The 16,482-nt window shown below is 44.5% G+C and overlaps 1 protein-coding gene across 5 annotated transcripts in view; it reads left to right on the plus strand.

Annotated features, from left to right (window-relative positions):
• Window positions 1–16,482, plus strand: part of SLC26A9 (solute carrier family 26 member 9) — a 753,885-nt gene that overhangs the window by 556,120 nt on the left and 181,283 nt on the right. The window lies entirely within an intron of this gene.

Here is a 16,482-nt window from a genome sequence, read left to right on the forward strand (position 1 = left end):
ATGTGTTCATAGGCATATGGGATCGTTTTTTTATTCTCTGTTTAATTAATATCTTTTAAATTGGTTCATAGCCATGTGATTCTGGGTATTAATTATTGTTAAACATTGCGCATACTGTTTACAAATATTTTACGAACATCTCTGCATTTGGGGTGGGTCTGTACAGGTCACAGTTGCTCTAGATATGGATTATTTAGTGGGCAAAATTAGTGATTGGTGCAGCGCCCCGCACATCATGCGGTGATGGGGATTGATTGGTCCGTAATGTAGATAAAAGGACACTTCCGGTATTACAAGTTACGCCCTCAGATGAAGTCGGATATGACGAAACGCGTCAGGGCGTAACTATACCGGAAGTGACGAGCGCGCCTCAATCCCTGCGTTTCAGCGAGCAGAGGAAAGGCAGGATACAGCGAAAACGTTCGTTCCTCCTCGAGCGTAACTGAACCAGTGGGATAAGGCACAGTACTTTTTCAATGCTTAAACATCTTGTTTATTTGGTACGCATGTATATGTTGGGTTTTTTTGTCTAATAAATAGTGTTAAACAATATCACACTATGTTTGGGCATCTCTGCTTTTTTATATGAGAAAACTGGATTCCAACAAGAGAGACATCTAATGGCCATAAGAAGCATTGTTGATTGGCAGTTTAAAGGCTTTTTTTGATCTTGGTGTTCGGTGAGTGCATCCCCAAAGGGGATCGTGTGTGCCCCACAAGTGGTGAACTTTTATGGTGGAAGCTGCAGTTTAATCACAACAAAGAACGGATAGAAGAAGCACCTTCTTTTCTGGACACTGATCAAAATTCTAATGAACTCACCTTATTTTTAAGAGTGTGCATGCGCTGCTATATATGAAAAAGTGGACTTCTTTTAAAAGTTGCCATTTTTTGTATATTTTTTATAATATTCTTATACAGTACAATATTCTTATACAATATTCATTGATAGAAAGAAAAAGCGAAAAGGTTGGTAGAATTCCCCTGATTGTCCAGCTCCTTCCTTAAGTGCCTCTATTTTACTATTTTCAAATTAGTCTCCCAAAGCCTAGCTTTAATGTGCTTACCAAAAGCACAGCAGTTTACAATTAACCACTCTAAAATTTTGCACTATCAGTCTACCAAAGTCTATGGCCTTAATGTGGTTGCCAAAAGCACGGCAGTTTGCAGTTTTGCACTATACAAGGATGCGGTATTGTCAGAGCCAAGGCAAGAAGAACAGCATCAACAAAGCAGACACAGTCTACATACCTCAGATGAACACCGTATTCCACACGCTGTCACCACCGTAAGGGTTAAATCTGCTTAGACCTGGACAATCAGTGAAACATTTTTTCGGAGCTCTGGAAGCATCCGATGCACAAGGCAAGAGAGTCGTTCAATGAATGCTTGCTTTTAATGGTAAGAATCGTATCTTTATATAAATTATGGACAAAGAATATTGCACAACTTAAAGAGAAAGGAGGGAGGGAGGACAGAGTTCATCACATGAGTCATAATTCCTATTCAAACATTTAGCATCTCAGACATAGTCTAAACTAGTATTTTAGCTGACAGAGAATATTATCTACAAACATTATTTAAACTATTTAATGCTGATGTTCTGACTTTGTCTGAAGACATAATTTCAAAACCAGTTCTTACCAGACCATATCTATCCTGTGGTCATCGTGACAAACAAGACCCTAAAATAAAGATATTCCTCTGTCAGCTATTTTAAAGTTTTAGTCATGTTAACTCTTTCTCCTCCTTCAGTTATTACCTCTAAATATTAGCATCTATTTTTCTTTTTTATGCATTTAAGAATGCACTAGATTGTAGTGACTTATCACATAACCACTGGTTAACAAGATTCTTAACTAGTTCTTTTTTAAAACAATCTACTGAGCTAGCCAGAACAGTTTTTGAGGTAGTCTATTCCACATTTTCACAGCTCTTACTGTGAAGAAGCTTTTCCATATGTTAAGTTTAAACCTATTTTTCTCCAGACATAAAGAGACATAAAGAGTGTCCCCTTGTGCTCTGTAAAGACCTGAAAGAAAATAACTCTACACCAAGTTCACTACATTTTGATTTTATCCCCCTTAAATGTCTATTCTCAAAAGAGAATAAATTCAGTTCAGCGAATCTTTCCTCATAGCTGAGCTCCTTCATGCCTCTTATCAGTTTGGTTGCCCTTCTTTGCAACTTCCCCAATTCTCCGATATCCTTTATGCGAACTGGTGCCCAAAACTCAACCGCACATTCCAGATGAGGTCTTACTAATGATTTGTACAGGGGCAAAATTATGTCTCTCTCTGTGGAGTCTATACCTCTTTTAATACCAGAACCACCCCCAGCTATTCTCCTAGCATGTATGATGCGGACATATTTTTAGCCCCTGGGTTCATAACTTTATATTTATCAACTTCATTTGCCAATTAAATAGTTCAGGGAGGTCGGCTTGTAGGTTGGAGACATTCTCTAAGCACATTATTCCACTGCATAGCTTGGTGTCATCTGTAAACACTAAAGTGGCACCTTTAAAGGGGTTATATAGGTAAGGTTTTTTGTATCACTCGGCCCCACCCCCCCCCCCCCACCCCCCGACAGCGCCAATGGCTGTGCTGCTATCAATCATCCAATGAATAGCCCACAGAAGCTGGGGGAAAGCAACGCAGGATCACGCCCATGGAGATTCAGGGCTGAGGTAAGTAAAACGGGGGCTCAGGGGGGCCAGAGAGTGCAAGGTGTTTTTTTTACCTTAATGCATCCTATGAAAACACAAAGCTTTACAACCCCTTTAATCCCAAGCACTGCATAATTTATAAATATGTTAAAAAAGTAGGAGTCTCGACACTGAAACATGGTGTACTTCACTAATAACCTTATACCATTCAAAATATTTATCACTACTATTAATGGTCTTTTAGCCAGTTTTCTATCCATTTACTAATTGAATTGTCTAAGCCTGTAAACTTTAACTTGCACATTAGCTGTGTGAGGGGAATTGTGTTAAATGCTTTTGCAAAATGAATGTATACTATATCCACAGCCACTCCTTTGTTTATGTTTTTGCTTATTCCTCGTAACAAAAGAAAGCAGATTTGTCTGAAAGCTTCAGTTTTTCATAAATTCATGTTATAAAATATTGTTTTCTAGCAAAAACTCTTCTATGTGGCCTTTTATTAAACTCTTGAGTATCTTCTTGACTATAGAGTTAAACTAACTAGCATGTACTTACTTAATAAAGACTTTGATCCATTTTTAAATATGGGCACTAAATTGGCCTTGCACCAAGTTAAAAACCAGAGTTTAAAACAGGAGGACCATGCAGAACGTATTACTAATGTTCAGATAAAGGAACATCTGGGTAGCAGTGACCATAACATGATTTTATTTGATATTAGCTGTAAGCAAAAATCACATACGGGTAAGATAAAAACACTTCACCCTAAAGGGGAAGTTACGCTCATGTGATCCCTCCCCCCCTCCGGTGCCACAATCGGCACCTTTCAGGGGGGAGGGGGGTGCAGTTACCTGGATAATCCAGGTAACTGCACCCACTTCCGGCCAGACCGCCACAGACCCCCGCAGACGCCCCGCCCCCCCCCCCCGTTGTGTTCTGGGAAACACACAGTTCCCAGAGACACAGCTGGGGACCATAAGAGACGCGCAGCGCGACTCGCGCATGCGCAGTAGGGAACCGGACAGTGAAGCCGTCATGCTTCACTTCCCGATTCCCTGACAGAGGATGGCGGCGGTGGCAGCAGCGAGACGAGCGATCGCTCGTCATCTGCTGCCGACATCGCTGGACCCTGGGACAGGTAAGTGTGATTTTATTAAAAGTCAGCAGCTGCAATATTAGTAGCTGCTGGCTTTTAATATTTTTTTTTTAGGTGCAGCTCCTCTTTAATTTCAAGAGAGCAAATTTTGCCAGGATGAGGGCTGCTCTCCAGGACCTAGAATGGGAGAGAATGTTGGCATCAATGGGCACAGAACAGAAATGGGAATTCTTCAAAAAGACTATTTGTGATCTCACGGCAAAGTATATTCCCATGGGCAATAAGTTTAAAAGGCTAAAAATAAAACCGATGTGGCTCACAGCCAAAAAGCCAAAAAGCTATAAACTATTAAAAAAAGAGATTTTAAAAAATATAAAAATGAAGGAACACTAGTGTCATTTAAATGTTACAAAGAATATAACAGAATATGTAAAAAGGAAATCAAGGATGCAAAAATGCAAAATGAAAGACAGATTGCAAAAGATAGTAGGACAAACCCCCAAAAAATCTTCAAATATATTAATAGCAAAAAGGTCAAGTCTGAGCATGTACTGTAGGCCCTTTACAAAATAATCTGGAGTGGGTGACTGGGGACAACAAGAAGGCTAACTTATTAAATACTTTCTTCAGCTCTGTGTATACAAAGGATCATGGGGGAGCTCGTGTCCATAATGGGGGTGGTAGTGACGCAGCCCCAAATCCACAATGGCTTAAAAGTGATATGGTCCAGAAATATTTGGACAGAATAAAGGTGGATAAAACACCTGGACCTGATGGATCCACCCACGGATCCTAAAAGAATTTAGCTCTGTAATTACAAAGCCATTGTATCTAATTTTTAGGGACTCATTAATGACAGGAATAGTACCACTGGATTGGCGCAGGGCCAATGTGGTGCCTATATTTAAAAAGGGAACAAAGTCTTTACCAAGTAACTATAGACCTGTTAGTTTAACTTCTATAGTTGGGAAGAGACTGGAGGGATTAATAAAAGACCACATAGACGAGTTCTTGCAGGAAAAAAATATTTTAAGCAACAGACAGCATGGATTCATGAAAGACAGAAGTTGCCAGACAAACCTGATTTCCTTTTATTAGTTGGTGAGTTAAATCTTGGACAGAAGGGTGGCGGTGGATGTGGTATACTTGGATTTTGCAAAAGTGTTCGATACAGTTCCGCACACAGGGCTCATGTGTAAGGTAAAGTCTACAGGTTTGGAAATATCAGTTTGTAAATGGATAGAAAACTGGCTGAAAGACAGAATTCAGAGAGTAGTGGTTAATGATTCTTACTCTGAATGGTCTAAGGTTATCAGTGGTGTACCCCAAGGTTCAGTGCTGGGAACCTTACTTTTTAATATCTTTATAAGTGATATTGGGTCTGGGATCAAAGGTAACATTTCCGTCTTTGCAGATGACACCAAGCTATGCAGTGGAATAACGTCCTTACAGGATGTCTCGAATTTACAAGCCGACCTCAATGCTCTGTCTAATTGGGCGACTATGTAGCAGATGAGGTTTAATGTTGAGAAATGTAAAGTTATGCACTTGGGGGCTAAGAATATGCATGCATCATACATGCTAGGGGGAGTACAACTGGGGGAATCCATAGTGGAGAAGGATCTGGGGGTTTTTGTAGATCATAAGCTCAATAATATGCAATGCCAAGCTGTGGTTTCCAAAGCGAGCAAAGTCCTTTCCTGTATTAAGAGCGGTATGGACTCCAGAGAGAGAGATATCATTTTGCCCCTGTTCAAATCATTAGTAAAACCTCATCTGGAATATGCAGTTCAGTTTTGGGCACCAGTTCCCAAAAAGGATATGGGGGAACTGGAGAAAGTGGAGAGAAGGACAACCAAACTGATAAGAGGAATGGAGGAACTCAGCTATGAGGAAAGATTAGAGGAACTGAATTTATTCACTCTTGATAAGAGGAGATTAAGGGGGATATGACCAACATGTACAAATATATAAGGGGTTCATATAGTGAACTTGGAGTTATTCACTTTACAGTCAAAAAAGAGGACAAGGGGGCATGCTTTACGTCTAGAGGAAAAGAGATTTCATCTCCAAATAAGGAAAGGTTTCTTCACAGTAAGAGCTGTGAAAATGTGGAATAGACTCCCTGCAGAGGTGGTTCTGGCCAGCTCAGTGGATTGCTTTAAAAAGGGCCTGGATTATTTTCTAAGTGTACATAATATAACTGGGTACTAACATTTATAGGTAAAGTTCATCCGGGGAAAATCCGATTGCCTCTCGGTGGATCAGGAAGGAATTTTTTCCCCTGCTTTAGCAAATTGGATCATACTCTGCTGGGGTTTTTTGCCTTCCTCTGGATCAACTGTGGGTATAGAATTGGGATTGTATGATATTATTATTATTATATATTTTTTTTTTGGTTGAACTGGATGGACTTGTGTCTTTTTTCAACCTGACTAACTATCTAACTATGTAACTATGAATAGAGATTTAGAAAACTGAGGTCCACATTTAGTCCATTACCTTTCTGCCAATTAGAAATATCATTCTTAGTTCAACAGTTTTCCATTCCTGAGTATCTTTAACCAGTTCAAAATCTCTGTACATGTATATACCGTCCCATATTCAGGCGGTTATACCATGCTCAAGGTTGAGGCTGCAACCGTGATCTCAGTATCGTTTTTTTTAGCAGCTGATTCTATACAGTAAAAGTGATATAAGTGGCTATACAGCCATTTGATCACTTTTACAAGGAGCCTCTTTTCCTGAGCTTTCCCATTTCAACAGGGAGCCTAGGACTGATCTGACTGGCAGCATTGGCTTCCTTGTACACGTTGAGAGGAACTGGCGTTATTTTTCCCACTATGTGACATTAGAAACCTGAAGCTGAAAGGATTTTGTCACTTCCAGTTTAGGTTTGTGTGTTTACAAGCCTTTACCAGTTTGTGCAGCATCTGATCAAACCAATCTCAGTTTGAACAGATGCTTTGGAGGCCAGAGGAGAGATATGGGGGCTAATAGACCCCAGATCTTTCAATTAAGAGGACCTGTCACCTGTTATTCATTCCTTGTGATAGCCTGTGATGTCACAAGGTCTGGCTCTCCGGGTGACGTCATTGGATAGCCACACCCCATAGCTATATAAAAGATGCTAGACAGCAGACGATAACACAACAGAGGAAGACAACAACAGAAGAACAGCCGCTTTTTCTTTTTTTAGCAGGTAACTGGTGGTGAGACGGCAGTGGGAAGAGATGGGACTGGGAGAAGACAGAGCTGTTAATAAAGGAATTCCAGTCAAAAACTGGCTCTTGTTTGTTTATACATTTCACTGCCTTTTGCTGAATGGGTAGAGGTAGTATGTACCCGAAACCCATTCACATGGGGCAGGCCCAGGATAAGCCCCCTGTTAAGACCCCCCGCCCGCAGACCCTGACAACCACCGGCCAGGGTTGTTGGGAAGAGGCCCTTGTCCCCCATGAAAATGGGGTGGAGGCTCAACAATTTTAACACTTTTAAGACTTTTTAACTTTTAACACTTGGCTTAACACTTTTTTTACATGACCTAAAATTTGTTCAGTGAGTGTATTCATACTTGTTGTAATGGATCTGCCTGGATTCCATGGCTTGTGAATATTGGGCAACATAGAGAAGTTCCCAATTCCTGGAATAACTGAAATTGCACTGATACATCCTTAACCAGTTCCCGACCGGTGCACGCCAATGTACGTCGGCAGAATGGAACGAGCAGGCATATTGGCGTACAGGTACGTCCATTTTTATATGCGTGCACGCCGTGGGGATACCCGCGATCGTCTCACGGGGCGGCTGAATGGGGAGATGCCGTTGTAAACCATTCTGCCTAGCAACAAGTGACGCTGATCTCTGCTCCATGTGATTGGAGCAGAGATCAGTGTTCACTAACACAAAGCCCAGCCCCCCACAGTTAATAACACACCCCTAGGAGCACTTAACCCCTACACTGCCACCCCCTGGTTAACCCCTTCACTGTCAGTGTCATTTACACAGAAATCAATCATTTGTATAGCATTGATTGCTGTATAAATGACAATGGTCCCAAAAATGTGTCAAAAATGTCCGATGTGTCTGCCACAAAATCGCTGATCGCCGCCATTACTAGTAAAAAAAATACTAATAAAAATGCCATAAAACGATCCCCTATTTTGTAAATGCTATAACTTTTGCGCAAACCAATCAATAATCTTTTTTTTACCAAAAATATGTAGAAGAATACATATCGGCCTAAACTGAGGGAAAAAAATGTTTTTTTATATATTTTTGGGGGATATTTATTATAACAAAAAGTAAAAAATAATGCGTTTTTTTTATTGTCGCTCTATTTTTGTTTATAGCGAAAAAATAAAAACCGTAGGGATGATCAAATACCACCAAAAGAAAGCTCTATTTGTGGGAAAAAAGGACATCAATTTTGTTTGGGAGCCACGTCGCACGACCACGCAAATTGTCAGTTAAAGCGGCGCAGTGCCAAATCGCAAAAAGTGGTCTGGTCTTAAGCCAGCAAAATGATCCGGTCTGAAAGTGGTTAATTTGGGTGGCTTGGTAGTGCTTTAATTAGACTTTTTAAATGTCAAGTGAAACCCTGTGTCAGATCATAATCCAGTTTTTATAGTCAGTACCATCTGCCAACTGCATCTTGCCCTCTTGTATACATTTGTTTGTATCCATTACAACAGGGGTGCCCAACCAGTGGCCTGAGGGCCACATGTGGCCCGCGGAGCCCTCTGATGTGGCCCGCGGCTTCCTGCTCTGGGATGGCTTTTTGGCAAGCCCAAATCACAGATTCCCGACCCAGCATCCCAGAACATCAGTGTTGTGAATGAAGCCGGCGGTAGAGGAAGCAATTGGTTGCATAGCAGGGCCACATAAGACGATGTTTCCTGTATAGCGCCACCTCCTGTCACAGGCTGAGTGATACCAAAGGCCTGTTCCGCCTGGAACAGCAACAGCTGGCAACAGCTGGCTATACCCGAATCGAAGACTGTTATTAAAGGTATGTTTAATACTATAATCACAGTGTATATATATCTGTTCTGCAGTGCTTACCAGGCTGCTTTCAAACTGCACTGAGCCATAGACCTCTTTTATTACCTACGAGTTTGGTGCGCTTCCAGAAAGTGCACAACACCTGCAGGGTATAATAGAATTCTATGGCAAAGTGCAGCTAACCCACAGAAAAGCCAGATGTGCACTGCTCTGGGTAGACCACAGCACATCAGTGTGATAGCAATCTTGGGCCCCTTTCACATGATCGGTCCGACCCTCAATTCACCTCTATGGAGCGGCAAATGTAAACAGACTTGTGTCCGTTTACACCTGCATACCTTCAATCCGATCCGCTAAAAGAAAAAAAACTGTTTGGGGATCTGTCCCCTTCCATCTGGGCAGATTGGAGGGCCCATAAAGTAGAGTGGGCTATGTGGGTGGACATGGACCTGTCATCCGCCCACTACGCTCATTGTGGCCCGCGACTGGTTACCAAGTTGCTTAACCACTTAAGGACCGCCGTATGCCAATGTACGTTATCACAATGGCATGTACAGGCACAAGCACGTACATGTACGTGCTTGCCTTCCAGCGGGTGGGGAGTCCGATCGGACCCCCTCCCGCTTGATGCGATGGTCCGTTTCGCTGCAGGAGCGATCCGGGATGAGGGGATGGCCATCCCCTCTCGATCGCTCCTGGCCAATGAGAAGCTTCCTCCCACTGTGTATAGTAAACACAGGCAGGGAGGAAGTGATGTCATTCTCCTCGGGGCGGTCTTTTTAAGGCTTACCTGTAGGTCCAAGAAATATCTCCTAAACCTACACGGTTTAGGAGATATTTGCCGAAAGACAGGCGCCGATGTCTACGGCGCATACGCCGTAGACAGCGGCGTGCAGGCGCACTGAGCGCTGCACCGTCAACAGCGAATATGCTGCGCCTGGCGGCTCCCGTGCGCATGCGCTGGAGTGACGTCATCGTGGCTTCGCCGAATGACAGTGAGACCCACCAAGAAGATGGATGCGTCGGACTACAGGGGACAGCAGTGACATCGCTGGCTCCTGTGTCAGGTAAGTGACACATAATGGACTACTATGCGATGCATAGTAGTCCATTATGCTTTACCTTTGCAGGGAACGAAAGAGGAAGTAAACTCATCAGGGTTTACTTCCTCTTTAAGTGGCCCTTGTTTTTCAAAAGGTTGGGCACCCCTGCATTACAAGAACTGCACCACCTTTATTTTCTGGTTTAATGTTAATGGCTTGATTGTTGCATAACTCTTGCATAGCCTTTCACTTTAATGATTAAAGATTGTATCATATTTTATCTAATGTTGTATACCTCATTCAATGCAAAGAAACTGCAACCTAGGATCTTGCATTTGCAAAATAGGACATGGGCACACCTTTAACCGGTTCCCGACCGGCTTGCCTACATATACTGTGGCACAATGGCCCTGCTGCGTGAAACCCATACAGGTGCAGGGCTCCTTTAAGAGCTGGCAGAGGACTGCAGGACGGGGGACCCGATGCGCGTGGCTGGCAGTCGCGACCGCTGCTGGCCACACACGATTGTGTGAACGAGCACCAGCACGGGAATTTGTGTATGTAAACACACCAATCCCTGTGCTGTCAGAGGAGAGGAGACATGTCGTTTGTTCCTAGTAAGTAGGAACAGCAAAATGTCTCCTCTTCAACTCAGTTCTATCCCCATACAGTTAGAAAACACTGAGGGAAAACATGTTTAACCCCTTGATCGCCCCCTAGTCTTAACCCCTTCCATACCAGTGTCATTTACACAGTAATCAGAGCATTTTTATAGCACTGATCGCTTTATAATGGTTCAATGGTCCCAAAAATGTGTCAAAAGTGTCCGATCTGTCCGCTGCAATGTCGCAATACCACTAAAAATCACAAAATTCACCGCCATTACTAGTCAAAAAATAATAATAAAAATGCCATAGATCTTTCCTTATTGCGATTTTTTTTTTACCAAAATATATAGAAGAATATATATTGGCCTAAACTGATGAAGAAATTTGTTTTTGAAAAACATTTTTGGGGATATTTATTATAGCAAAAAGTAAAAAATATTGTTTTTTTTCAAAATTGTCACTCTTTTTTTTTTTTATCCTTTTTGCCCTTTCAGGGCTAAAGTGGTTAAAGTAAATGTAACGCTTTTTTTTTTTTATAACAAGGATGTCATACTTACCTGCTCTGTGTAAGGTTTTTGCATAGAGTGGTCCTGATTTTCCTTTTCTGGAGTCCCTAGTTGGCGCTCCTGGCTCCTCTTCTTAAGTGCCCCCACGGAGAGCCGCATTCCATGGGGGCACTCGTGCACATCCATTGACACAGACAGCAGGACTCGTCCCCCACCCCCTGGCTCTCATGTAGGGTTGCCACCTCATCCCTTTAAAACCGAACACATATTAATTACACAGTTTCTGTGGCTGATTAAGGTGATAATTAAACTCACTTGGTGCATTATCTACATGAAATTAGCCTCAGAACCTGTGTAATTCATATGTGTTCGGGTTTAAAGGGATGAGGTGGCAACTCTACTCTCATGTCACCAGCTCCTGCTGCTATCAATCTATCCAATGAGGATCCGAGACAGTGGCTGGAGCCGCTGTGCTCGCACCCGACACTGGAACAATTGGGTTCAGGTAAGAAAAAGGGAGGTTCTGTAGCACAAAAGGTTTGCATTATGGTCAAGAACCGTGAGGGTTTACAACCCCTTTAACTGACACATGACCAGCTCCATGTACATACCTGTTTTTCCTCCACATCAGCAGCTTGTGTGCATCTACTAGAGCACGCACTGACAAGGCTAGTGATTTATGACAGAGGATAAGGACCAGGTCAGGACCAATTAAATTGGCCCTGTGCCATGTAATTGCTGTGACCTATTACAGTGATCACACATTTAAAAAGACTGCAAACTGCAAATCTAAAATCTTAGAGCCAGTCCTTCTCACAGAGATCAGCTGTGGGAGGGAACTGAATGTTTCCTACAGTCATTGGGACTGTATGAAGCATTCAGTGTGTGGAAAATACACACACACACACACGACTGACCCTCTTTGAGGAGGCAACTAAAATGGTGAGAAACGATTTGTCCTCTTACCATTTCTGCTAGAACACTCGCTGTATGGCCACATGGACTATGCACTGGAGACATAGCAGCAGGAGAACAAATGCTATCCCAGGGTAGCCAGAAACCTCTGCCCATTGCTTGCATCCCTGATATGTCTATCCAAGCTGCTCTCGTACAGTCCTGCAACTCAAAAATATTATTTGACAACTGTGTCTCAAGTTCTGCACTCTGATTTTTATATCAGGATAAAACCTGCCTTGGTTTTCCCTACCTTTTTGGTAACTGTGTCTGTAGATGCTACACACTGGGGCTCATTTATTAAGATGAATGCGCTGTGCCGGTTCATACCTTAAATTATGCGCCGGATAAATTATTCATTGAGCGTGTGAACCAGCGCATGCATAAGCGCAACAGATGATAATATGCCGGCACACGCGATAATAATTTGCCATTGATAATAGCGCACGCCGTATCATTAACAGTCCATTCACACAGGGCAACACGACTTCCAGAGCAACTTTGGGAGGCAACTTGGACACCGCTTGAGCATGAATCACAGTGCGACTTGGGACTTCAACACGACTTGGGGCGACTTACAACACGACTTTACAGGCTAGGCGACATTAATTTTAAATAAAAAATGGCATGGGTTCCCCTCCAAGAGCATACTAGGCAGGCCCTCCAGGTCTGGTATGGATATTAAGTGGAACCCCGTGCCAAAAAATAAATAAATGGCGTGGGGGTCCCCCTCAAAATCCATGCCAGGCCCTTCAGGTCTGGTATGGATATTAAGGGGAACCCTGCGCCAAAAAAAATGGCGTGGGGGTCCCCCTCAAAATCCATACCAGACCCTTATCCAAGCATGCAACTTGGCAGGCCGCAGGAAAAGAGGGGGGACGAGAGAGCACCCCCCAAACCGTACCAGGCCACATGCCCTTAACATTTGGAGGGTGCTTTGGGGGTAGCCCCCCAAAGCACCTTGTCCCCATGTTAATGAGGACAAGGGCCTCATCCACACAACCCTTGCCCGGTGGTTGTGGGGGTCTGCGGGTGGGGGGCTTATCAGAATCTGGAAGCCCCCTTTAACAAGGGGACCCCCAGATCCCACCCCCCCCGTGTGAAATGGTAAGGTACACCTACCATTTCACGAAAAAAGTGTCAAAATGTTAAAAATGACAAGAGACAGTTTTTGACAAGTCCTTTATTAAAGTCTTCTTCTTTCCATCTTCTTCAGGTCTTCTTCCTTCTTCCTTCCTTGATCCTTCGATTTCTTCCTCCATCTTCTTCTTCCTCTGCTTCTTCCTCTGATCCTCTGCTTCTTGCTCCGGTGTTCTCGTCCGGCATCTTCCTCCACGGCGTCTCTTCTTCCTCGCTTCCTTCTCAGGCCACTCCGGTCAATGGGAAGCTCCCGCTGTGTGACGCTTCTCTTCTTCTGACACTTCTTATATAACAGAGGGCGGGGCCACCCGGTGACCCCGCCCCCTCTGACGCACGGTTCCTTTATAGAAGTGTCAGAAGAAGAGAAGCGTCACACAGCGGGAGCCTCCCATTGAGCAGAGTGGCCCGAGAATGAAGCGAGAAAGAAGAAGAGATGCCGCGGAGGAAGATGCCGGACGAGAACACCTGAGCAAGAAGCAGAGGAAGAAGAAGATGGAGGAAGAAACCGAAGGATGAAGGAAGAATGAAGAAGACCCGAAAAAGATGGAAAGAAGAAGACTTTAAATAAAGGACTTGTCAAAAACTGTCTCTTGTCATTTTTAACATTTTTGTAACTTTTTTGTCAAATGGTAGGGGTACTTTTGTACCCCATTACCATTTCACACGGGGGGGCTGGATCTGGGGGTCCCCTTGTTAAAGGGGGCTTCCAGATTCCGATAAGCCCCCTGCCCACAGACCCCCACAACCAACGGGCAAGGGTTGTGGGGATGAGACCCTTGTCCTCATCAACAAGGGAACAAGGTGCTTTGGGGGGCTACCCCCAAAGCACCCTTCCAATGTTGAGGGCATGTGGCATATGGCCTGGTACGGTTCAGGGGGAGGGGTGCTCTCGTCCCCCCCTCTTTTCCTGCGGCCTGCCAGGTTGCGTGCTCAGATAAGGGTCTGGATTTTAAAGGGGGACCCCACGCCATTTTCTTTTTTTGGAGCGGGGTTCCCCTTAAAATCCATACCAGACCTGAAGGGCCTGGTATGGATTTTGAGGGGGTCCCCCACACCATTTGTTTTGTTGCAGGGTTCCCCTTAATATCCCTACCAGACCTGAAGGGCCTGGTATGCAATTTCGCAGGACCCCCACGCATTTTTTTCTTAACCACTTCAATACCAGGCACTTAAACACCTTCCTGCCCAGACCAATTTTGAGCTTTCAGCGCTGTCGCACTTTGAATAACAATTGCGCGGTCATGCTACACGGTACCCAAATTTTTATAATTTTTTTTCCACAAATAGAGCTTTCTTTTGGTGGTATTTGATCACCTCTACGGTTTTTATGTTTTGCGCTACAAATAAAAAAATACAATTTTTTTTTTTTTAAATATGTTTTTTTTTGTTTCAGTTTCAAAACTTTGTAAATAAGTACGTTTTCTCCTTCACTGATGGGGCACTGATGGGGCTACACTGATGGGCACTGATAAGGCGGCACTGATGGGCACCAATGATGTGGCACCAATGAAGTGGCACTGATGAGGTGGCATTGATGGACACTGATATATGGCACTGATGGGCACTGACAGGCGGCACTGATGAGTGGCACTGATGGGCGACACAGATGGGCACTGATAGGTGGCACAAATTGGCACTGATAGCTGGCACGGATTGGCATGGATGGGCGGCACAGATGGGCATGGATAGGCGGCACAGATGGGCATGGATAGGTGGCACAGATGGGCATGTGTGGGCACTGATAGGTGGCACGGATGGGCACTGATAGGCGGCACAGGTGGGCACTGATAGGCGGCATTGTATTGTTATACTGTATTAATGGATGCCAAGTGGCACTGATGGGTGGCACTGATGGGCGACACGGATGGGCACTGATAGGTGGCACAAATTGGCACTGATAGCTGGCACGGATTGGCATGGATGGGCGGCACAGATGGGCATGGATAGGCGGCACAGATGGGCATGGGTAGGCGGCACAGATGGGCATGTGTGGGCACTGATAGGCGGCACAGGTGGGCACTGATAGGCGGCACAGGTGGGCACTGATAGGCGGCATTGTATTGTTATACTGTACTAATGGATGCCAATCAGTGCCAAACAATAATGCATGCCAATCAGTGATGCCCATTGTGGGCCCTGATTGGCCTCCATTATGAGCACTGATTGGCATCCATTGTGGCACTGACTGGCATCCCTGGTGGTCTAGGGAGGATTACCTTTTGCTGGGCATCCCTGGTGGTCTGGTGGTGTCCCTGGTGGTCCAGTGTGGGCATCCTCGGGGGGGCTATGCTGATAATCGATCAGCACAGACCCCCCCTGTCAGAGGAGCAGCCGATCGGCTCTCCTCTACTCGCGTCTGACACCGGCTCTTCCTATTTACACTGTGATCAGCCGTGATTGGACACGGCTGATCACGTGGTAAAGAGTCTCCGTTGGAGACTCTTTACCGAGATCGTAGTTGCCGGGTGTCAGACTGACACCCCGCAACAACAATCGCCGCGATGCGGGCCCCCGGGGGCGCGCAGCGGCTCATAATCCTGATCACGTCATATGACGTCCGATCAGAATTATGCAACCACTTTGCCACCGTCAATTGCCTATAGGGCGGGCGGCAAGTGGTTAATTTAGTTTTTTTTCTTAATGCTAACATGACCTGTGTGCAAATAGCCTAAAAAAAAACATAAAAGTGAACCAGCGTAAAAAAAGAAAAGTCAAGTTGAGAGGTGCGCCTTTTCAACTTATGCAAATGCATTTACATTGCTTGACATTTACTAAGATTTTTACGGCGCAGTGAAACAATCCATTTTAACGTGCGCAAATGCCGCTGCCCATGCGCAGTGCATAAATTGACCTAGCGCAGTTCTAAGTGTATTTGCAGGCGCAGCGGGCTTGTTCAGAGAAAGTTACTTTCTCATTCTATTTTGGGCATATTTGTTACTTGGACAGTTAGAACTATATTTCCTCACATCACCCCCATAATATTAGCACTTCCACATTCTTTAAATTCTGAGTTGAAGAATGCATGCACCATGTCTATAGCGGCGCACTGATCGCCGCCTCCCGTGCGCCGAGAATATGATAGTAAATAGGGAATTGCGCTGTGTTGCTGTGTTACAGGCGCAAATGTTTTGTGAATACGAAAACGGCCGTTGCGTGCGCCGCAACTCATGGCGCAAACCGTTTGTAAATCAGCCCCATTGTGTCATTGCCCAATTTTTACCAAGCTTATCTGCTTTAGATGTAATTATTTTAAGTAGACATTCCCTAACTTATAGAGCTCTGTTGCGGCTACTACTACCTCTGGTCAAAGCAGGCTTGGTATCACTTGAGGGGGGCGGCAAACAACCCGAGCGGCACACACCTACCCCCCCGAATGGGACACAACTACCCCACTCCCCGGAGTGCCCCATCTGGCACTTACCCCCATCGTGGCGGGTGGCAGGCAGCGTGTAGCAGGTTGGCT

This window comes from Lithobates pipiens, unplaced genomic scaffold (genome assembly GCF_037356315.1).
Source record: "Lithobates pipiens isolate NorthernLeopardFrog02 unplaced genomic scaffold, aLitPip1_a1.2 Scaffold_16, whole genome shotgun sequence".
NCBI classification, from domain to species: Eukaryota; Metazoa; Chordata; class Amphibia; order Anura; family Ranidae; genus Lithobates; species Lithobates pipiens.